The following is a 23,933-nucleotide window of genomic DNA, read 5'->3' on the forward strand; positions in this document are numbered from 1 at the left end:
TTGTGTAGCATTTGCTTTAGATTTAATCTCTGTCATACTGATAGCCTGACCTCAGATTTCTTTCGTTTACTGTTTGCCCGTTGTGGTCTGGTTGCTTTCTATGTAGACAGTAATTGTTCCGTTTTGTTTTTTACCTAATCTGATCACCTTTGTGTGAACAGATCCCATTTACATTTGGTGACACAACAGATGTATTTAGTTCTAAGCTTTTCATCCAGTTTTTATGTTCTATTTTCTGTATTCAGTGCTTCTGGTTCGGGGCTTCTTGTTTGTGGGTTTTCTGGCCTTTTCTTTGGTTTAGTGTCAGTAGTTGTGTTGTCCTTTTGGTCACTTGGGAGGCTGTATCCTCCTTCCACATCTTACTCCGGGACCGTTTATAAGCCCATATATTTAGCTATATGGCTGTTTCCTGATATGGCAACTTTTGGCAGTGTTTGTGAGTCCCTCATAAGAGCTCAGATCATTAGCAAACTGCAGGATCTCTGGCCTCTTTGCTCTTGCTCGCTTTCTGATTTTGTTAGTTACAGTGTTATTCTTAGTTCAGGTGATTCTCTTTATAACATATAATAATATGCTTACTACCTATCATTTACTGATTTCTTAACCTTAAAATGGTAATTGTTGACCACTAAGAAGGGTGAGAAAATGAATACATTAAGTTTCTTCTCCCACATCTTGGTTTGTTTTATGACTTTCCTTTTAAAATGTAAGGAATTTTAAGTTCAACCTAAGGTTTCTACCAATAGGGTCTAAAGATCGCATCATTTTGGTCCTCACTGAGGGGAAGGCAGGACCCCTTGCTCTTCGCAGTGATGCTGTCAGCTGCTGGGAACCCTCCACCTGCCAGTACTGGGCTGGTCTCAGCCTCCAGGGCCACACAGGTGTGTTCCCGTCCCCACTCTGAGGCCAGTGACCTTGGCTGAGGATGTGCCTGGTCTCTGCCATGGCCTCGGGGTTGTCTGGTGGTTGCCCCCAAGTCCTCAAGGTGGCCAAGCAGTTCCATTTTTATGAGGAGAGCTGTCAATGAACCCCTCACAGGGATGACATGCCAGGGCTAGGGGAAAATGGCCTGAAATGGAACCCTTGTTTAAACAAGTCTTTTGCTGCTCACTTCTCTTCTGCCAAACCAGGGATGGTGACATTTAGAAGTTGTTGAGGATGTAGGTGCCCGGACAGACCTTGCTTCATGTGCAGGCTCTGCCCCTGCTGAGGAGACCCATCAAATTTAAGAACCAGACTAAGAGAGCCTTCATCTTCAGAAGGCTTGATTATCGGTGGGCGGGGGGCGCAGCACGTGTGGGCGTCAGAGCACCTCGACCAGGGCAGCCTGGCACTGCCCTGTCCAGGCGCCCGGGATGCGCAGGTGTAAGTGCTCAGCAAATGCCATGTCATCAGTACTGTTTCTTCTCAGGGCAATGTGAGTAAAATCTAATCATTTAGAGCCAACGTGTTTTGGAAACTTTTCCCTTTTTTCTTTTCTCCTCTAGGAAAGTAAATGAGAACATTCCATTTTTGTTCTTGAACGGAATTTTCAATATAAATATTACATATATATGTATATGTGTGTATATATAAATATAAACATAAACATATATGTGTATTTCTATATTCAGTGATGTGGGAAGTGTTCGCATGACCGCTAAGGTGAAACTGTGCGTAATGTGGTCCTAACTGAAATGCATAAACCATACAGAATATAATCAGAAGTATATGTAAATACTTAAGACTTTATGTATTTGACCGTTTGAACAATTAGGATTATGTATTTAAAATAAATTTGGGTGCATGCTGTGGATAGATCATAATTTTTATGAGTGGAGTCAAGGGTGTAAATATTTATTTAGGGATTTTCATGCACATCCCCAAATTGCCTTCCAGAGAGGCTGTTCCACTCTTGTTTATTCACGGTGACTTCTGATGAACTAAGATTTAGGGACTCTTTGACCGCCATTGCTGAGCCGGGGCAGCTGCAGTGTGGCCCCTCGGTGAGAGCGCTGTAGGAGGACGCTGGTCCGGTCAGCCGGCCGGCCGGTCGGGGCTCTCTTCCTGCTTTGGCCGGGCTGGTCTGGGGCTCTTGTCTTGTCCTGGCTCTTTGGAGGAGAAATAGATGGTCTCCAGGACCCAGCGGCTGCAGCTGCAGCAGGGGGCTTGCCTGAGGGGGACCTTCCTCCGGAGAGTCGGGCCCCTGGCTGGGGTTGATCCGGTAGCCAGCTTCAGAGAGCAGGCAGTGGGTGGCCGGCCCCTCATTCTCACCTTGTGCTTTCTCACATGCTTGCACTTGGCCGGTACTGTCGACTTGGATTTTCCGGTAGCATGTGTTCTTTCTAAACTCCCCCTGGCTGAGTCCACAGCGTCTGGGCCAGGTGAGCGGCATCTGTCTGTGATGCAGTGGCCATGGGCCCCTCCCACGCCCGGCCCCAGCTTGGCAGGAAGTCCTTGTACGGCTCGGGGGCTGGTGAGCAGGGCCAGGCCCTCCCTCGCCCTGGTCACCCCCACCTCCCTCTTCCTGGCACCGCTCCGGGTTCTGGAGGGGCCACAGGGAGCCACGTGAACGCTCCTGCCTTCTCGGGGGCGGGTGAGGGGCAGCAGACGGTGAGCTTGTGGAGCCTTGTTTTGGTTGGCTGCTCTGTCTTCACGTTCGGGGCTGGCCCACAGCTCACGGTGAGTCTCCCACAAGCCAGCAGGGCTGATGGACTGGCTGCCTCCCTGCCCAGGTGATGGGCAGGGCCTCGCCGTTTCCTAGTGTCTCAGAAGCCAGGACCTGCTGTCCTTCGTCTTGGCCTGATCCTTTTACCCGGACAGCACCCTCTCAACTCCTTCCGGCGGGTCCCTGCGTGGCCCCCGCGCCAACCCTCGGTGAATCAGCTTGGAGTGCCCCGTTTTAGGCCGGCACCCAGCTCCTGCCCTCAGCGGGGAGCTTCTCTGGGGGGTGGTGAGCAACAGTCCCCGTGTGTGGCGGGCGGGCTGTGGTGGCCAGAGGTGACTGGACCCTGACCTTCCCCAGCCTCAGAAGTCCCTGGTCAGCCAGGTCCCTTCCCAGCTTCAAGAGCTCTATGGCTGTGGTCTCCTTGAGGGACGGGGCTTGGGGGAAAGATTGATGTCTTTTTGCTGTCCCTAGGGTGGAAGTTTCGGAGGGAGGGGGTGGGTTGGGCGCCGTCAGGCTGTGTCCTTCACAGCACGCAGCTCTTTGAATGTCGAGAATGAACCCCAGCCTCAGCTGAGCCAGGAGGTGGTGAGTGTAGGGACCCTTTAAATTTGTACTTTCACAGTTTAAGTTGAAGATTAATTGGACTCCACATAACACTCCAGAAAGTTTAAACACCCCAGTTCACAATCACTTTTATCCATTTCTTTTTGAACACACTTGTTGCTGGGCTTCAAAGTTAAAACATCCATGAAACAATGAAAAGCTGTCTCCCCACATCCTCACTGGTCCCTGGAGGAACTTTCCGAAGTCTTTACGAACACTTTTCATCTGCAAAGGAGATGTTGTTTAAAAGGACCCTAGACTCTGTGCAACGATTTGATGAAATCCCGTGCTGAGGGGAATGGACCGCTTTTTATCTTCACCCCGAATCTGGTGCCACAGAGAACGTACCTGCTCCCCCCAGGGCCAGTCAGCGATGCTCGCTGTCACCACCTTCTGTCTGCTTGTTCGGGGGGGTTTCCTTTGCTTGTATTTGAAAGAAAAGTCCTCGAAGATGTTTTAAGATGCCAGATTCTGGGGAATGTGTCAGGGGCCGAGGAGCGTCCCACAGCTCAATAACCGCCAAGGGGGAGAAGTCCCTGCCTGGATTTAAAGCTGTTTTTGTAGCTTTAGCTGCTGAGTGACCGGGGTTAGAGACCCAGCCCTTCCTTCAGACGGAGCCATAGGACTGGAGTCTCCAGGAGCTGGCCGTGAGCCCGTCGTCCAAGTTCAGCAAATGCAGACAGCGATAGCCTTGCGGTTTCTTTCATGTGAAGACTCAGTGCTCTTGGTTTCCTTATTCATCTTCATTGCACACCCACTGGGGGGGATTGTCGGGGCCCCTGGACGGTCCCCGGGGGCTGTGACTCTTAGAAAAGGGACTTTGAGCCCTCTAGGAGAAGCAGCAAGGCCCGGCCCTCGGGGAGGACAGAGCTTTCCTTAATTATTTCCAGCTTCCGGGAAGCTGGATCTTGTGCTCCTTAGTGATTTTGTATTGTGAGGGCACCGATTCCGTGTTTATACCATTAAAAAAAAGATGGAAGAAACAGTATATTTCCTTCTGTCAAGAATTTCCACTTAAAATTAGTTTTGAGTAGGTCAATCTAAAGTGGAATTTTAATGAATTATTTTGGGAGCAAGTGGTTTTAGGGGATTAAAGCTAGAGGGTTTCATCATGCAGTCGTGTTTCTAATTCCTAATTATGTAGCAGTTACGATTTCTTCATCTCCTCCTTTTAAGAAATGTATAAATACATCTTAACAGCCAATGCCTGCCCCTTTTCTTGAGGACGTATTTAAGTATTTTATAAAGGAGGTTCGGTACTTGTGGAATGTGATTTAAAGGTTCTGTGATGGGGTTAGTGCAACATAAGGCATTAAAGGAATGTGCCCTGTCTTGTGCCTCCTTCCAAGGCTCCACGAACAAGGGTTGGTTTCCACTGGGGAGGTTCCAGCCTCTTGGCCCAGCCTCCTTCCAGCTAGGAATCCTGGTGACCATTGTGTAAACGGGCCTGCTGAACGCCCTCTGTTCCTAAGAAGTCAGGGCGATAGAATTGTGGACTGTCGTTTGGTCCTTTATGATCACACGTGGTGAAAAGTGGAGAGAGATGTTGTCTTGGGCTGGTTTCCACTGGGTTCATCTCCCCCAAGGGGGCACCCCCATTGCCAACCACACACACGTGGCTCTTTTCCTTGCAGGCCCAGTAACGAGTGCCGGGATGTGCAGTCGGCCATTCGCCACTAGCAGAAACCTGTTTTCAGTTTTGTGTTTGTCATTGACTTGCTTTCATTTATTTATTTATTTAGGGATGCAGTTGAGTTTTTTTTTTTTTTTTTTAACTTACTTTATGTTAGAAACTACTTTGCCATATATGTCTGCTTCCTTAAACAGCATCCTGTTTAGGTTTACTTTTTCTGAGATTTTTAAAAGTGCCATCATACTGATACAGTCTTCTGCAGCTTGCTTTTTTAAAAAAAATTCAGCATTGTTTCCAAGACTCATGACATCATTTCTTTTTTGGCTGTAAATCATTCATTTTCACTGCTAAATACACTTACACACTCTTAATATCCCGCAGCTGATCTGTTGATGGCTCTTTGGGCTGTTTCCAGTTAGTAGTGCTGTGATGACAATTCTTGCACTATTGTCTTGGTACACACAGGCAGGGATTTTTCAAGCGTGGGTATGCCTGGGAGTGGGTCATAGGCCCAAGTTTCAGCATTATAAGAGAAAGCTGATGAGTTTCCAGAAAGTCCGTCCTCATCTGTAGCCTTTCCGACACTTGATAGCTTCAGAATGGGGCGGATGTCCGTCTCCCATTTCACGGTGGTCTGATTGCCTCTCCTGCATTACTGATGGGGTCCTGCATTTTAACCTATTTTTTTTCAGCCACTAAGAGCCCTTCTTCTGTGAAAAGCCTACTTGTCCTTTTTGCCATTTTTCTTTGATCTTTCTTGTACTGACTTGTAGGAGTTACGTATATGTTATAGAGCCAAGTCCTTTGTCAGGTACTTTGTCAGTTATATACAGTGTGGACCACCTTCTTCAGGACTCAGACTTTCACTTTTAAACAGTGTCTAATGAACAGAAATTCTTTTTTTTTTCACATCTTATTTTATTATTTTTTATACAGCAGGTTCTTATTAGTTATCTATTTTATACATATTAGTGTATATATTGTCAATCCCAATCTCCCAATTCATCCCCCCCCCACCCCCCCACCCCCGATTTCCCCCCTTGGTGTCCATACGTTTGTTCTCTACATCTGTGTCTCTATTTCTGCCTTTGAGCAGAAATTCTTAATGTAAATGTAGTCAAAGCGATCGGTTGTTTCTTTTGTGGTGAGCACGTTTTGTATCTTGAGTTTTTCTTTCCAGGGTCATGAGGATATTTTCCAAAGAGTGTCTTCAAAAAGTTTTAAACTTTTGCCTTTTTCACATTCGAGTGTTAATCCATGTGGAATTAGTTTTGGTGTACAGTGTGAATAGGAATGAGTTCCATCTTCTTTTCGTAAGAAACATGGGATACCCCGTCTTTCCCATAGTCATGTGTGGAGGACTCACACCATCTTCTTCAGGACTGCTCTGACTGCTTTGGGCTTGTTCTCCTATATCGTTTGAGAATCGCCTTCTCAAGTTCACGAAATACATCAGTTTGAAGAGAACTGATATCTTTATGGTAGTAAGTCTTCTTGTCCTTCGGTCATTTAAAATATCTATCAGTAACCTTTTATAATTTTTTATCCATAAAGGTCTCTTCTATCTTTTGTTACATATAATTCTTGGTACTTTGTACTTTTTAAAATACTGGGATTCTCTACTTGTTGCATTAATATTGAAATGTAGGTGGGTTTTTCTGTATGTTGACCGTACCCAGCACTTTGTTAAATGACCTCATTAACTTCTCTGTAATTCTTTTTTGTTTTTTAACGGGAGAAGAGTTCTATATTTTGATCATAGCGTCTGTGAGGCGTGGTGGTGTGTCTTGCCTCTCTGCTTGCATTATTCCCCCATCAGCCAGCTCCTCTGCGGTGGTGTTGCCTGGAATCTTGTCTCGGTCAAGGTTCACCATTAAAAGCAATATTTGCTGCGGGTTTTTTTTTGAGTATATGATAGGATGTATTATTTATTTAATAATACTATTTTACAAAGTCTCAGAGAAACAATGAAAATTTTAGGGAAAATATAGATTAGATTTTACTAGTTTTTCTATTTATTTTATAAGCATTTTCCCTAATTTTTCATTTCTTTTCTTTTTCTAAATCACACTGTTTTGAAATATGAAGCCCTTTCACCCTCAACAGATTAACATACTTTTAAAAGTCTCAGATTAAACTTTTATATAGCATCTCGATGTCTTTATTATGAGAGTTACAGACTGCTCTTTAGAAAAGCTTCCTAGCAAAGAACTATAAATATAGTCCTTTTATAGGGTATGCCACCCTTTAAGAAAAACAAATAAAATCTAATTTTTAGAGGATAAGAAAACTCATTTAACTTCTCAGTCTATGAAGATGGCATTGGTATCAATACTTCAGTTTCTTATAGCCTTAGATACAGATTCTTGCTGTAATCCTTAGAAATACAGTAACTTATCAACTTCAATTCTAAGACACCAGTAAGTATAAAAACACACCAGAGACTTGCAGATTTGTTTTAAACATTTTCAGAGCCACCACTCAGTTTTAAAATGTTAAAATACAGGAAAAAATAAAAATAAAAATCATGGGTCTTTGAACTGAAAAAGCGTGGTAGTAAAAAATTCCCTGTATAGCACTTAATTAGAAAGTAATGCCTTGCCATATATCATCTAAAAATGCAGAGTTGCTTGTAAGCAATTTACTCTCCTCAGTGTCCCCAAACAATTAAAATGTGACAATTTTCAACATTCAATTTTACATGAAATATTCTAGGCACGTGGCAAACTACCCACGTACTTAAATGCATTTTAAATAAAACCCTTATATGAACTTATACACTAATTAAACACAAAACTAGAATTATAATAATGAGGATACCAATTTTTAAATTTTTTAAAGAGTTACGTACAAAGTAACAGGACATACAAAGTAGTAGGATACGTCCAAACTGTTCAACAAGTTCAGGTGGGAGAAGAACTCTTTGAGTGGAACTGATCTCTGGCAGGTTGGGTGCTGACAGCAAACCAGGTCCTTGTAGGGGATAAACCATATCTGACATGCCAGAAACAGTGGGATTATTTGGGGCAGACCCCATGAGCAGATGGGAAAGGTCTGGGTACATGCGGTCTCCTTGCAACTGATGGTCCATGAGCCACCCGGCATTTTCTAAAGCTTCCTGCAGGGCTGTGACGTGGAGGCCGGCATTGCCGAGCCCAGCAAAGAAGACGGCATATCGAAAGTCTGAGACACCAGCGACCGGAGAAAGTCAAAAAGCAAGGAGAAATAAGAGAAAACCCAAGACGCTAGCTCAACCCCAAAGCTTAGGGCGCGCACGCTAAATGAGCGCCCCAGCGCCAGTCTGCCGTGTTTTTTTAATAGATCTTCTTTTTCAGATTAAAGAAATTCTCTTTTATTCGTAGTTTGCTAAGGGCTTTTATAGTCGTTGGATTTTATATTATACTTATTTCTATTATGATGATGCTCGTGATTAATTCAGTGAATTACATTTATAGATGTTCTATGTAGATGTTGCATTTCTCATTTTAAAATACTGCTTATTTTAGTCTATTATCTTTTTTATAGACTGCTAGATCAAGCTTGCTAATAATTCATTTGGGAATTTTGTGGCTATATTCATGACCAGGACTGTAATTTTTCTTTTTTATACTGTCTTTGGTTTTTGTAGCAAGGTTTTGCACTAGCCTCACAGGATGAGCCGGGAGTTCTCTTTATTTCTCTGTTCTCTTTAAAGTTTTGTTTAAAATTGAACGATCAGTTAGTCCAAAGGTTGATAATACTGTCTCTAATATGATCTGTGTGGAAAGATTTTCAAGTATTGTTTCACTTTAGTTTATGATTATAGAGTTGCTGTATTTTCTATTTTTTGTCAACTTGGAAAAGTTATGTTTTTCTAGAAATGTATCTATTTTATGTAGGTTTTAAAATTGATTGGCCTGAAGTTGTTCGAGTCTTTTCAATTTCTGCCATATCTGAGCTTTGGTGACCTTTTAAATTCCTAATGTTTTAAGTTTGTGCTTTTCTCTCATTTTCTAAATCACTCTTCTTAGAAGGTTATCTATTTTGTTGGTCTTTTCAAAGAACCAATTTCTTATTGTGTTGGTATGTATGAGTGTAATGAACATTTTCCATTTATTTATGTGTTTATTATCTCCTTCCCTCTGTTTTCCTAGGATTCGTTCTAGTGTTTTTTCTGAAGGTACAGCTATCTAGCTTACTAATTGTATCCTCATTATTGTCAAATATAATCGTTTAAGGTTATCAGTTTTCCTCTAAGTACAGTAAGAGCAGAACCCTTCAACTTATTATATGTACTTTTTCCATTATCTTTCGATTCTAATTATTTTTAAGTGGTTGTTAGGATTTCTTCTTTGACACAGAAGATATTTAGAAATGTAATTAAAAATTTTTTTTTAACTTTGTATCATAAAAAATCTTAGACACACTTAAAAGTGGAGAGACTAGTAGAAGGAGCCCTCAGGTTCTTATCAGCGAACTTAGCAGGGTCGGGTCGTGTCCAGCTGTGTTTTTTCTGTGTCCCACCTCACCCCTCCACCTCTACCCTCACAGTCATTTTGAATCAAATCCCACTCATTGTATCATATCATCTGTAACTATCCCAGTACCTACCTGTCTCCCTAAAAGGTAGGGACTCTTTGTTTTCAACGTAAGTACAATGCCCTTTTCATGTTTAAACAAGGTCAGCAATTCTTAAATTTTATTCAATGTTCACCTAGTATTTATATGTCCCTGGTGTGTGTATGTGTGTGTGTGTGTGTGTGTGTGTGTGTGTGTGTGTGTGTGTGTGTTTTAATTGAAGTGGAATCGACATACAGCACTATGTCGGTTCCAGGTACACCACATAGCGATTCGGTATTTCTAGACATTAAAAGATGTCACCGTCTGCCACCATAGAAAGATATTGCAGTCTTGCTGACTCTGTTCCCTGTGCTGTACGTTACAACCCTGTGACCTGTTCATTTTGAACCTGGAAGTTCAGACCCGTAACTCCCTCACCTGTTTCCCTCACGTCCCTAACTCCCTCCCCTCTTGCACCCACCAGTCTGTTCTTGTATCTGTGAATCTCTTTCTGTTATGTTTGTTCATTTGTTTTGTTTTTTAGATTTCACATATGTGAAATCATACGGTATTTTTGCCTTTCTCTGTCTGACTTATTTCATTTAGCATAGTAATACCCTCTAGGTCCATCCATGTTTTCACAAATGTCAAGATTTTATTCTTTCTTATGGTTAATATTCCACTGTATTTAAATACCACGTCCTCTTTATCCATTCATCCTGATGGTGTTTAATAAAACATGTGCTTCTTTAGTTTACTGTTTGACTTGGGGTCCATTTAATGCTCATGCATGGTGACTGGTCTGTCTCCAGTTCATCTGTGTCTCCCCTCCCTTTTTTGACCTTTGCAGTTTATCTCTGAAGATACTGGGTTGTTTGTCCTGTAGGGTTTCCCTGTGTTCTAGGTTCTGCTTGATTTCATCCCCGTCTTGTCATTTAAAATGGACCTCTGTTGCCTATGTTTCCTGTACGTTGGTGGTTAGAGCTGGAGGTTTGATCCGATTCAGGTATGAGTATTTTGGGCCCGACTCTAGATGCAGTTGTGTACGTCCACCAGGAGGACCCAACTCGGGAGTGGGGTGGGGGGAGGTTAGCAGCCACGTGTCTTGTTTTCTCCTTAAAATCTTTTTATTGCTCTTGCCGTGCCCAGCCACTGCTTTGGGAGGCCTCCCCTCTGTCCCCAGCAGTTAAGTGTGAACCGTTACGCTGGCGCCCACGGCGGGCAGGTGTCCCGGGGCCCCCAGATGCTCTCCTCCCTCCCCACCAGCCACGGTTTTCACTGTCAGTTCAGCTCCCAAGTTAGATGCTCTTACCCGTCTCCTGCCTGTTTGTCTGGACTCAGCTTCGGGTTTGTCACACTCTGCACTCATCTTCTCTCCCTCATCTCAGACGTTCTGTGGGCTTTTCTCTTAACCAAAGGCTTGTCGGCGAGTCTGTAACCTGTCTTGGTCTTTGATCTGCCTCCATCTGTGCATGTTCTGCATTCACTCTTTTTTGTATATATATATATAATTTTTTTTAACTTTATTTATTTTTGGCTGCGTTGGGTCTTCGTTGCGCACAGGCTTTCTCTAGCTGCGGCGAGCGGGGGCTACTCTAAGTTGCGGTGCGTGGGCTTCTCAGTGTGGTGGCTTCTCTTCTTGCGGAGCACAGGCTCTAGGCACACGGGCTTCAGTAGTTGTGGCTCACGGGCTCTAGAGTGCAGGCTCAGTAGTTGTGGCACACAGGTTCAGTAGTTGTGGCTCGGGGGCTCTAGAGCGCAGGCTCAGTAGTTGTGGCACACGGCCCCAGCCGCTCCGCGGCATGTGGGATCTTCCCGGACCAGGGTCGAACCCGTGTCCCCTGCATCGGCAGGCAGACTCTTAACCACTGCGCCACCAGGGAAGCCCCTGCATTCAACCTTGATTGCAGTTTCCCCGAGCACGTAGTTCTAGCTTGGCAGGTGTCTCTCTGCACGCTCAGAGCTGGTTCACTGTTTTCTGGCTGTTTCTGTGCGTCCCTTGTCGGGCAGCCTCACTCGTCCTCAGGGTCTGCTGACCTTTCTCTCTAGTGTCTGTGGTTCCACTTTGAAATTGTCTTGATTGTTGCTGTTATTGGTTTGTTTCCCCGCTTGGTTGTGCCTTCCCTGTCTCCCACCAGTCCTGGAAATGCTCAGCCATCTGTCTTCAGATGCTGCCTCTGAGGTCTGACCTCTGACCTTCACAGTCAGTCGGGGGCCCACACTTTGGAACCGACACCGGGCCTGAATTGCAGCTCTGACCTCCCTGCTGGGTTGGGGAGCTGGGCTGGAGGATGGGGGGCTGGTGTGGGGTGCAGTGAGTGAGAAAGGAGAGGAGCAGGGGCCTCACTGAAACGACGGTCTGATTTAAACAGAAACATTGACATCACCTAGATTCTGCCCTGGTGTCTTACTTCTCTTCCCTATGTGCTCCTGTCCTACAAAGAGCTTTTTATTTCTTTGACAAAGGAAGAGAAGCGAGTGTGGGAGGGGGGAAGATCTGACCTAACTCCTTGTCAGCCACTGCTATGGGATCAGCACCCGGCCTTGAGGAGGCCTTGTTTCTCCCTCTGCATTAAGTAGATGCATTCTCGTTCTTCGGTGCCTCATAAAGCTGGCGTGTCTCTGCGTCCTGTTCACAACACCTGAAGCTGAGAATCCGTTTTGGCTCCGTGTCTGCGGGCACCCAGGGACCCCTCACCTGTGCTGCTGTGAACACAGCAAGCTGGCGGAGCAGAGGCCGGGCCGGGGCCGGGCCAGCGCCACTGGAAACGGGCAGGCGGCGGGCTGCTCCCTGCAGGCCTGACTCTGCGTTCCTGGCGTTGGAGGGGTGCAGAGATCTGGGTGAGGCCCCCCCACGGGGTCACAGCCAGGGAGGATGGAGGACGGCTCCCGTCTTTCCTTTTCCTCCCAGTGTTTAGGCCACTGTCCTTCACGCAGGTGACCACACTGCCCACCCTTTGCAGACGGTCCTGGGACTGTCAGCCCCAGTCTGTTTGTTTGCAAACCCCAAGTCTGTTTCAGTTGACGGGGTTTCCAGCCTAGGGCCCAAAGGACCCTTGTGGGTTTATATTTCTAGGAGAGGGAGAAGAGGCTGCGGCTCCTTCCCTTTGGGGTCCTCACATTGTGATCCCTCGTTGCCAAGGTTTCCAATCAGGCATCTTCACTTCTGGTTAAGGCCCAAAATGGAGTTTTCCAGTATCTGAGCACGTTCAGCCCTCTGTTTTTATCCTTTATGAATCTACAGTTGATTTTGCTAAAATTAACCTGATCATCACAAAGGGAAGTTCCTGTTCACGTGAGAAGGAGAATTTTCGTCCTTAGGTCGCTGGCCCCTGCTGCCGCCCCGTGCCTGCAAGCGAAGCGCGCTTTCCTCAGACGGTGACACTCCTGGATCCCGTCCTCGTGTTCTGGGGGCAGAGGGCAGAGTCTGCCCGGTGGGCCCTGTGGGCCCTGCGGCCTGGGAGGGCAAGGCTGTAGCGCTGGCTGATCCAACCTGACGCCGGGCCCGGGTCTCCTCCCCTCTTCTCTCCTCGCTCTGTGGGAGCTCCTGGAAGCTTCTGTAAGGCTGAGCGGCCCAAGGGCTGGACCCTCCAGGGCAGGGCTTGGTGCCCTGCGGACTGCAGAGCGGACAGTGCTGGTGGCGGAGGCCAGCGGGCTTGTTCTCTGGGGCCTCACGTCTGGGCTGCCGGAAGCCCGAGCCCGGGCGCCGTGGGCACATGTCCTCACGCATGTCCGTGACCTCTGTCTTCAGTTGTCACTTGTGGGGATGCCGAGGGTGAGCTGGTGCCCTTGTGGGGGTCTCTCCCGCATCCTGACCGCAAGGCTTCACCTTGGGTCTTCACCACCCTCAGTGAAAAGCACTTTCTGGGCCCACTTTTGGGGGAAAGGTGTTCAGGAGCCCGGGAGGCAAGATGGGCTCAGCTCCGCCCGCCTTGCCTGGACGCCCATCCCGCTGCGTCAGCCGCCCCGGGCTCTTCTCCCTGCGTTTGCGCGGCCCCCGCAACAGAGGCCTCCAGGCTCGAGGCTGCATCCTGGCCCCGTGATGGACACTGGGCCACACGCACGGCCCCGGCCACACGCCTGCTGGTCCCCCGGTAGGATTTGAACTCGCACCGGCCCCGCCCCCCTGCTGCGTGTGTGATCGTGTCCTCGTGCTCTGACCCACACTGGATGTTTGAGGGACCAAGCCTGTGTGCCGCGGGCCTCAGGAGCCGCTGACGCAGGGGGCCTGGACTGGATTTCTCTCACTAGCTTTACTTGGAAACACCTCCCTGGTGCCTGGAAGTGGAGGCTGCAGAGCTGGTTTCCACGAACAGTCCCACCTCCCACTCTGCTACCCCCATGGTGGCTTGTGGTGTTCTCGCTGGTGTCTGCGGACACTCAGGGCAGCCCAGCGGGGACCTCCAGGGAGGATCGAAGTCCCCCCTGGTGGAGGCACTGACTGGGAGGCCAGGCCTCAGGGTATTGATGGCCTTAGACTCTCTGCCAGGGAGAAGCACTTTGAAAACTTGTTGCTTGGGGGCGTGGTATGAGTGAGTGGTGGTGAAATCTGACTTAGGTGAAGAGACTGGTATGAAACATCACCCTGGTGTTCATGGTGGCTTTATCTTTTTAGCAGTGAAGAGAAGATTTCAGGGATTTTCGGTCTCTGCCTCTGCTCAGCAGGCCGCGTTGGGCTCAGCGGTGCTTTTCAGCCTGTTTCCTGGTGCCCGTTGGGTGGTGCAGACCCGGCCTGGCTGTGCCTTTGGGGCCATTGTCTCGGCTGTGAGAAGAAGCTCACAGAGCTGATTCCTGTGGCTGCCCCAGCCCCAGGAGCTCTTCAGGAAAAGTAGAGTTTTCTCCCATGGACAGCACTGGACTGCAGGGTGCTAGAGTGAGCCGGCGATCGTGGGGGACACCCGGCCTGTGGTCAGGACGGAGTCCAAAGCCGGAGCCGTGGGCGTGGAGGCCAGGGGTCAGCAGGCCCGCCGGTGTGGGAGGCGCTCTCAGAGCTCCGGAGCGGGGGTGGGGGGGTTCTCGGGCCGCAGGGGGTCCTGATCGCCCGAGAGCTGCTGGAGCCCCCAGGGATGCCGTGCACTGTGGCTGAGCAGGGCCCGGGCCCTGTTGTTTCCAAGTCCCCAAGCTGCTTACGCCGCCCCGCCTGAGATGAGAACCACCACCCCAGGGTGACCTGCGGGCCCCCAGCTCTCCCTGCTCTGCATTGTGTCACTGTTGGGGTACCTGTGGTTAGCATCCATTTTGGAGTCTGCCGGTGACATTTGCTGTGTGGCCTCGAGCAAGTCACTTAGAGTCCCCGAACTTCAGTTTCGCCACCTGTCAAATGGGGATAACGCTGGTATCCATCCATATCCTACAGTGTGCCTGTTCACATATTAAGTGAGCCCAGGCCAGCAGCCCACAGGACTGTGATCCCGTCGTGATGTTTTTACTGACCTGGAGGAAGCGGGGGGAGGTGTGCCTGCCCCAGACATCCCCTCCTACCTCCAGCTTGGAGGACCCCGTGCCCTGCTCCGGTATATTTCTCCTTGCTTTTGAAGAGGGATCAACTCCCTTCTTGTCTGGAAGCCAGAAGCATGGGTAAGCCAGGGCCGCTCCCTTCTTGACGTCTAGATGTGTTCAAGGAAACCGCGTGCACAGAAAACACAGCTCAGAGGGTTTTTTTTTTTTTTGCGGTACGCGGGCCTCTCACTGCCGCAGCCTCTCCCGTCGCGGAGCACAGGCTCCGGACGCGCAGGCCCAGCGGCCATGGCCCACGGGCCCAGCCGCTCCGCTGGCACACAGGATCCTCTCGGACCAGGGCACGAACCCGCATCCCCGGCATCAGCAGGCGGACCCCCAACCACTGCGCCACCAGGGAAGCCCTCAGAGGGTTATGTTTAATAGACTCCACGTGTGTCACATCTCTCTCCCTGCCCCAGACCAGATTAAAACAACCTTCCTATATGTACACGAGTAAATACTTCCATGTATTATACGTTTATTTCTTTCTTTACATTTTGATCTCAACTGAAAACAAAACAATGTAAAACATAACAGCCTGTTCTTGTACCATAATATTTTTTATCTTTATGTTTCAAGCATAATTTATATGATAGTGGGTTGTTCGCATAAGTTATCTCTTTGGCATTGCTTATATACATCTAAAGGAGGCAAAAAGAAATGAGATACATGCTTATCTGCGTAAGCAGCTGAAGTGGGGGTCACTTGTGTTTCTACATTCCCTACAGAATACTTTTAAATGTTTACATTAAAAAGCGCTTCTGTACCTCATTTCCCTTTCACACACACGCGCGTGTGTGCGCACACACACACACACACAGTTAAATAGAATAATTGTAATTCAGTTAAGAGCACCTTTGGGGAAAATGATATTGCATATAAATCAGTATTTTGAATGGAACTTGATTGTGACTGTTCAGCCCTTTTGAATGATATTTTTAATAAATTATGCACCCAGAGTTCCGCGGTGAGATGACAGATTGAACACGTGTATCTAATTTCACTCACTTCTGAAATTCACAAAAGTGCCAGTAAAGGTATATTCGTTATAAACCATGTCACCCCGAAACCTAGATGATGGTCTCTACTGTTTCCCACTAAAGGGACCCAGTTATCCTTGGAGACACGTCTGTTTCCTTGTGGGGCCCAGGAAGTGCAGGGAGAGCCCGGGACACCTTGTCTCAGCTGCACAGAGAGCTGCTCCCGGGCGGCCTGTGGACTCACAGTGACATGGCAGCCTTAGGACAGGAATACAGAGGCTTAGTTCACCGCGGTCCCGAAAACCAAAACCCTCCTCCCTGATCACAGGTGGAGCATGCTACAGGGCCAGCTTGTTCTTTTTAAAAATGGACAAATAAAGGAAGAGAATCAAGCGCTCGCCCTGCCTTTCTTCTAAAAACCCTTTGTGAGAATAACAAGATAGTTGACTTGGGACCCTTTCTCACTATAGAAGTAATGTAGCTAGCAAATCAAGAGGGGTGGATGGAGCTAGAAAAGCCCTGTTTACAACAGTGAAGACATCATCAGTGAGCACGTTAGCTACCGATAACACAGGAGCCCGAGGGGCACAGGACCTCTCCAGGGAGGCGGCCCTGATAGCAACCAGAGCTGCATCCTCTGGGCCTTCAGACCCCCTTCCAGCTCCCAGGGAATCTACACCTCAGGCTCAGTCAGCACAGGAAGGGTGACCAGTGTCTTCAGCCCATCAGCTGGAGGGTGCAGGGGTGAGGGAGAAGGTGGGGGACCTTTAGATTAAAAAGAATTCAAAGGGTATATCAGCCAATTGCAGTGAATGGACCTTAATTGGGTCTTGATTTGAATAAAGTTTCAAAAATGTGTATGAGACTCTCTAAAAAAATGGGAATACCTTCTGGCTATTTGATAATGTGGAGTTGTTAATTTGTTTTGGGTAGGTTGATGGTATTCGACTGTGTTTTTTTTTGTTTGTTTGTTTTGTTTTTGGTTTTTTTTTGCGGTGCGGTCCTCTCACTGTTGTGGCCTCTCCCGTTCGCGCAGGCTCAGCGGCCATGGCTCACGGGCTTAGCCGTTCTGCGGCATGTGGGATCTTCCCGGACCGGGGCACGAACCCGTGTCCCCTGCATCGGCAGGTGGAAGCTGAGGGAACCAGGGAAGCCCTCGACTGTGTTTTTTAAGAGTTCATTTAGAGATACCGAAGGCCTTATGGATAACATGCTGGGCTGGCTGGTAGGCTTCCGGATGATCTAGAAGGAAGTGCAGCCGGTGGGTGTGAGAAGAAAAGGTTGGCCATGAGGTGGCAGGTGGCTGATGGATCCTTGGGAGTTGATTATACTGTTCTCTCTGCCTTTGTGTGTTTTTGAAATTTTTCCCTAAAACATAAAAATATATATTCCAGAGAGATGTCATCAGCTCACAAAGTTGGGGGAACAGAAAAGGAAACAACATCACCAACAGTCCGAAAGTTGGAAAGTAAAGCCATAAGTCTTAACCGATTTGGCAGTTTGGGCAGAAAAAGCCAGATTCCGAGCCTCCTGTCAGTGCAACCAAGAGCCCTGGGGGATAGATGCCACAGCATCCTCGAAGAGCAGCCGCATGTCCTGCGCCCTCTGGGACAGGAGCAAAAGGGGGCTGGGCCAGGTGGAATGCAGGCTGGCAGAGAAGCAGGTGCCCCGCTGTGCTGGGCACCTGAGCCTCGAACCAGGGTGCCTGGTGCGTCCTGACTAAGGCCAGCTCCCCACACCGTCCAGCGAAGCTCAGCGTTGAGAACCCCTCTGCTCGCAGCTTCCAGCTAGGGTTCATGCCTCCACTCGTACTCAGGGACACATCTGCAGAAAATATGCAAAACTCTGTGAAAAGCTTACAGTATACGTTTAAGGAAATCTCGAATAAAGTTGAGCACTAGACACAGAAAAGGAAAATAGGAGAGAGTGAAAGAGAAAATCATAGCATTGTTCCAGGAGATTTACCACCCAAGAAGTTTCGGAAGGGGAAAACAGAAACAAGGAGATGAACAAAACATCCATAACATCTTACGGAAAAACCCAGACAAACTTTTTACCCAACCCAGTAACTCAAGGAAATTCCCCGCGACTGGAGAAACTGAGCAGGCCAGCTGCGTGCCCCCCACGGTGGAGGAGGGAAGAGCCTCACCAGGCCACCTGCTTCTCCAATCTCAGAACACTGGGGACAGGGAGAAGGGCTTCTGAACATCCAGAGGAAAGGGCAAGCACAAAGGGTCCAGAGCCAGAGCCGCTCCGTGCTTTTCTAATGACAGTGTTGAGAGCAAGGCCGCGGATCGCTGCCTTCACCGCCCCGGAGAAGGTGACTTCCAGGCTGCAATTCTGTACACAGCCCAGGTACTGATGACGTTGACAGGGAAGTAAGTTCTTCTTCGGACGTGAAACCTCACGTGCCTCCTTTTTCAAGACCCTCTTGGAGCCTGAGTTCCTGTAGAAAAAGAATGAACCTAGAAAGAAGAATGAAGAGTGGGGTAAAGGGATCAGGTGATCGACTCTGGGACAGAGACCAGTGGGATGGATCCCAGGGAGGTGAGGGGGCCGGCCTCAGAGGGCGGCTCTGCAGGAGATTCTGGGCCGCCCGGCTGGACCAGAGCTCGGCAGCCGCCGGGGCAGGTGTGGGAAGGGGGGCTGACCTGTGAGGACCTGCCTGCCCTCCGGCCTTACTTACCAGGCGAGGCAGGTCTCTCCGTGGGGCCTCCTGCGAGCCTCTCACCTGGAGGACAGCCTGGGTGGAGCAGCGGCAGGACACAGGGCAGTGCTGGCCCGCAGACGGCCCCACCGGGTGCTGCACTGGGGGTGGCCCTTGGTTTCCCGGGGGTCACTCTTGACCTCTCCCGGACAGAGCTCTTTTTTGTCACCTGTCCTAGAAGCTGAAGGCAGCCTGAACTGCGACTCTGTCTTTTCCTGGGAACCTTTGTCACCTCCCATCCCACTGCTCCTGTACTCACCGCGGTCACGTGGAGGACACATGTTTAGGGATACATCTGTAGATGTTATAACGAGAAAGAAAAGCAGGGATGCTGAACAAAGTCAGAATGTTGCTGGGGGCACAGGCATGTGATGTGTGGGGCACGGAGGGCGACGCTCTGGTTCTGGTTGAGGTGGGGGGGTGACTGTGTCACCCGTAACCCTTCTGTTCTCCAGGGTGTGTGACACATTTCACCATAAAAGATGAAAATATTTTGAACTCAGTTCTACGTTTCCTATATACCCATCCCTTTCTTTCTCTTCCTCCGCCGCCCCCTGCAGTCTTTTCTCTCCCTAACCCTCACACACGCAGACAAACGTCATGGTAAGGGGAAACCATGGCTCCGTGGATGAAATATCTTTTATTGTCCCCGAGATTTGAATGAGTCGTTCTTTACTTGAACGGACCCTAAACATCGGCCCTGTTTTCTAAAGAATAGTCCTTCTCTTTCTTTCCTATCTATATGATGACATGAAATGGTGTTATGAAAAGAGGACCCAACCCATGTAATGGAAAATTACAGTGTCCTTCTTTTTTTCTGATCATTTATTTAAAAAAAATAGAGACTAGCAGATTTTTTTCTATTTCTGATTGAGAACTTATAATTCACAGCCCAGGCTTAGCCATTTCTTATTGAAACTCTGAATACAGTCTTTGTGCTTTTACTAACGTCACGAGTCTGATTGTATTAATATGTTTCTCAAGGCGCAACCTATAAAAGCAATTTTCTACTGTGCCATAAAATATTCATGAGAATACAGGCTTTTTTGTCTTGATGCTGCATTCTTTAAGTAGAGAAGCTTTCATTGTTTCTTCAGGGCTCTTTGGGTCAAAAGCACCAGCAGCTTCTGTTGGGAACTCATGGCATTTCAGAGAGTTTTTGATACAGAAATAGTCCGAGTCATTTTTGACGCACCCGCCAGCGATGGGAATGAATGGGGACTGTGGGTCTGATGCCGCAGCTGGCGCTCAGGCCAGGCCTGGGGACCGCGCGGCCACTTCCCCACCCGCCTGGCTTCCCGAGGCTGGGCGCCTGAAGCGGGAGGAGGACCTTGCCTGGGTCCCCCGGCCTCGTGTAAGTTGCAGTGTTGGTCTGCGTGTCTGTAAACGCAGTGCTGTTTTCAGAGGTGAAGAAATGGCAGGAGCTGGTCGCGGTGCGTCTGACGGAGGGGATGTCTAGCTTTGCGTTCTCTTTGCTCTGCTTTGACTTTCTCTAGCAGAAGAATGAAGTTTCATGTGAAACCTCAAAAGGGTCAACCCAGGCAGGACCTGCATCCCTTTCTCACAGTAAATGTGGAGGGAACGTGGTGAGAACAGGGGTGCCTTGGGCCGAGGACAGCACGTGCCCCCCGCCCCCCGTGCCCCCCTGTTCCCTTCTGTCTGTTCACTGCAGGCAGAAGGGGCTTACCGGGGTGGGGGGTCTCCTCGCCACCCTGCGCGCCCACCCCCAGGGTGCATCCGCTCCGGTGTCTGTGGCATGACCAGGGGGTGTTTCCTTCTAAGGTTCCCTACGTCTCCAGACACAGAGGAGGCTGAGAAAAGGTGCAGTAAACAAAGCGAGGCTCAGCTGGCGGGTGGTGGGTGTGACGCCCCTCCCCGCCCTGCCGCCCCATCCACAGGGCCTGGTCCTGCCCAGCCATCCGCGAGTCCTCCCGCGCTGCCCCTGTGGCCACCGCCCCACCTCTTTCACCCCCAGCGCCCCTCCCGCCTCAGAGATGCAGCCCCGTCCTCACACCTGGGGAAGGTGTGAACCCTTCCCCAGGCCTTCCATCAGCCCCACTGCCCCCTCCTGCCTGTCTTCACATCAGACCTGCCACAGGCCAGTGCCCAGCACAGAGCAGGAGTGTTTCCGCAGTACGTGAACACACACTTAGAAACGTTTGGCCCATCTTATTTTTGGAGTCAATAAAAAGGATCCCTTAAAGTTGTTTTATGTTCAATGTTTTTGTTTGTTGTTTTTTTTTTGCGGTACACGGGCCTCTCATTGTTGTGGCCTCTCCCGTTGCAGAGCACAGGCTCCGGACGCGCAGGCTCAGCGGCCATGGCTCACGGGCCCAGCCGCTCCGCGGCATGTGGGATCTTCCCGGACCGGGGCACGAACCCGCGTCCCCTGCATCGGCAGGCGGACTCGCAACCACTGCGCCACCAGGGAAGCCCTGTGTTCAGTTTCTGAAGACGTTATAACTACTAGACATTTCTGGTGGTCCTCCTGACCCCGCCTAGGAAGAATCAGAAGTAGGGAGGGTGCGACAGCGAGTGGTGGATAGGTCGTCTCCTGCCCAGCATCGTGGGGATGGCCTTGTTCCTACATAGTGTCTTAGGTCACCATGGCACGTCACATGAGCGGGGACCACGTCTGACCACCCCTGCCGTCAGGGCAAGTGAGATGATACTGCTACAAAATGCAGGCAATATGGTTATTTCACAGATTCTCTGTGGTTATTTTCTTAAGCTAAAATTCCGCTCCCTGACTAGACAAGCAGAGTGTGAGAGACACCGCAGGCCAGTCTCACCTATGACTATGGATTCAAATGTACGTAATGAAACGGTCACAGGCTGAAGGCATCAGCGACTTTGTGTGTGTGTGTGTGTGTGTGTGTAACACAGGAAGACCAAGAGTCGGGTTTATCCTTAGAAAGCAAAGGCCAACTGGGACTTTCCTGGTGGCGCAGTGGTTAAGAATCCACTGGCAGGGGACACGGGTTCGAGCCCTGGTCCGGGAAGATCCCACATGCCGCGGAGCAACTAAGCCCATGTGCCACAACTACTGAACCTGTGCTCTAGAGCCTGCGAGCCACAGCTACTGAGCCAGCACGCCACAACTACTGAAGCCCGCACGCCCTAGAGCCCGCACGCCGCAACTACTGAGCTCATGCACCCCAACTACTGAAGCCCGCGTGCTCTGGGGCCCGTGTGCCACAACTACTGAGCCCGCGGGTCTTGAGCCCGTGCTCCGCAACAAGAGAAGCCACCACAGTGAGAAGCCTGCACACGTCAACAAAGAGTAGCCCCCGGTCGCCACAACTAGAGAGAAAAGCCCACATGTAGCAATAAAGACCCTACGCAGACCAAAAAAAAAAAAGAAAGCAAAGGCCAACTAACCTGAGGAGGTCTGCTAAGTAACTCACCTGTAATCCATGAAGGAACTAGGCAGGTTAACCAGTTAGTAGAAAAACTTTTTGAGCCCATCTGTGGATGCAGAAAGGGAACTGGAAAAATCTGCCATCATTCACAGTTACAGTGTTTTTCAGGAAGCATTCAGTACTGTCATCAGTGAAAGCAGGGTAATACACACCACCTCTCCCCACCGGAGAAAGAAAAACATGAACTGAATTTCCTTTAAGACGTCAGGTCACTTTCTCTTTTCTCTGTCTCTTTCCTGAGCCCTCCTCCTTGCCCTCCATAGTATTCTGTTCCTTAAAAGAACGTCTGAAGCAGATGGGGGAAAATATTGATTGAGGTTTTATAAAACTGGTGTTGTTTGCACTTTTTCCATTTTCTTATATTACATGATAAAAATGATCAAAAAAGAAGAAAAAGGAAATTAATAAAAGCCAGTCTCTACCAGCTGGTGTGCAGTGGAGGTTGGTGGGATCCACGGGTCCCCAGGCCTGTTCACCAAAAGTTCATTTGTGCAGATTTTTCTCACGTAAATATCAAATAAAGACCTCGCCACACATCAAGCCTCATACCCCACTAGAAAAAAAGAAATACATACATTTAAAAAGTTGGGGGAAGAAACCGAAGAAAAACAGTCAGCTGGTATTTATCCCAGGCTTGTTAGGGCTTCAAAGAGGAGAATTAAATATTTTCTGAAACTGCTTGAATATTGAGGATTTTTCTCCATTCCCTGTGGCCAGGTCCCAGGCATTCCTTGCATGGAAGCTGCTCCAGGCTCTGGGGGCCTGGGGTGGAGGCCAGGGCTTGGTCCCGGGGGTGGGAGAGACAGTGACTTCAGCCCCAGAGCCAGGGCCCCGCTCTGTCCCAGGCAGCGTCCTGCACTCTTCCAAGGTGAGCGGCCCTGCAGGTGTGAGGCCACGTTCTAGTCCAGGACTCCAGGGCTCAGGGAGTCAGCTCGGGGGTTAGAACCCAGGGCTTCGCCTGGGCCTCGCCCCACCTCGCCTCGCTCATCAGAAGGATGGTCGGCATGGGACCTGCCGCCTGGCAGTGACCACAGAAATTCCCTCTCCTGAGGGGTGGTTCCACTTATGGGCTGTTTTTCCAGAATCTATGGACTGTAGGGCACAGACTTCCTGAGGGACTGGGTTATGTCCGGTCTGTGAGTGGCCCACGCTCACTTAGGGAGCCCCCAGGACGAGGCCAGGTGTGTCTGTCGCAAGGCCTGACCCGCAGAGGGTCTAGGCAGAGGTGCTAGGATGAGGCCCCGTGCCAGGTGGTGAGGGGCTGGCATTGGCGGGGCCCATGGGTGTTGAGTCTGGGCTCCCACTGGAGCCCTGAGCCCCCCAGAGGGCGAGGCCCCAGCCTCCGGTCCCCGGGTCTGGTCTGTGCCGTTGCGTGAGCCCAGAGCAGGTTGTGAGGGGGACTTTTTGGAAGGGACAGGGACCATGGGCCTTGGTGCTGGGCTGTCTTCCCTCCTCTCTGTACGAGCAGCGCCCGGGGCGCTCATCTGCGAGGAGGGGAAGCAGCACAGGAGCCTCGCAGGAAGTAAGGGGCTCCCCGCCGGCGCCCCTTGGCTTTTCACATGCTGTCCTGTCACGGTAGGAGCACCCACGTCGGGTTATTTTGTGAGGTCCGTAATTTAAGGCTCGCTTTCTGCATTCTTTTTCTCACTTTAATTTGGTATTGATTTGTAAGCCTTAAGATCGATTCAGCTTCTGTTTCTAATCAGAGTCACTTGTGGCTCTTTCTCGGCCATACATCAGTGCAGTGAAGACAGTCCGTTTCCTGGCAAAGCGCAGAAGCACGTAACCCTGATGCGCAAGCTGTGCGGGCGAGCCGGGGGAGCGTTTTATTGGCTGCAGCCGGTAAACCTGTTTTCCAGAGGGCGCTCGCTTCACCATGGAAACGCTCTCCCCGTCCGGAGCG

General features: G+C 49.4%; 1 protein-coding gene across 3 annotated transcripts in view; it reads left to right on the forward strand.

Annotated features, from left to right (window-relative positions):
* The window catches only part of HDAC4 (histone deacetylase 4), a 242,510-nt gene that overhangs the window by 106,578 nt on the left and 111,999 nt on the right, over positions 1–23,933 (forward strand). The gene's annotated exons all lie outside the window — the stretch shown is intronic.

This window comes from Monodon monoceros, unplaced genomic scaffold (assembly GCF_005190385.1).
Source record: "Monodon monoceros isolate NGI ecotype Baffin Bay Population unplaced genomic scaffold, NGI_Narwhal_1 Super_Scaffold_16, whole genome shotgun sequence".
In the NCBI taxonomy this organism is placed as follows: domain Eukaryota; kingdom Metazoa; phylum Chordata; class Mammalia; order Artiodactyla; family Monodontidae; genus Monodon; species Monodon monoceros.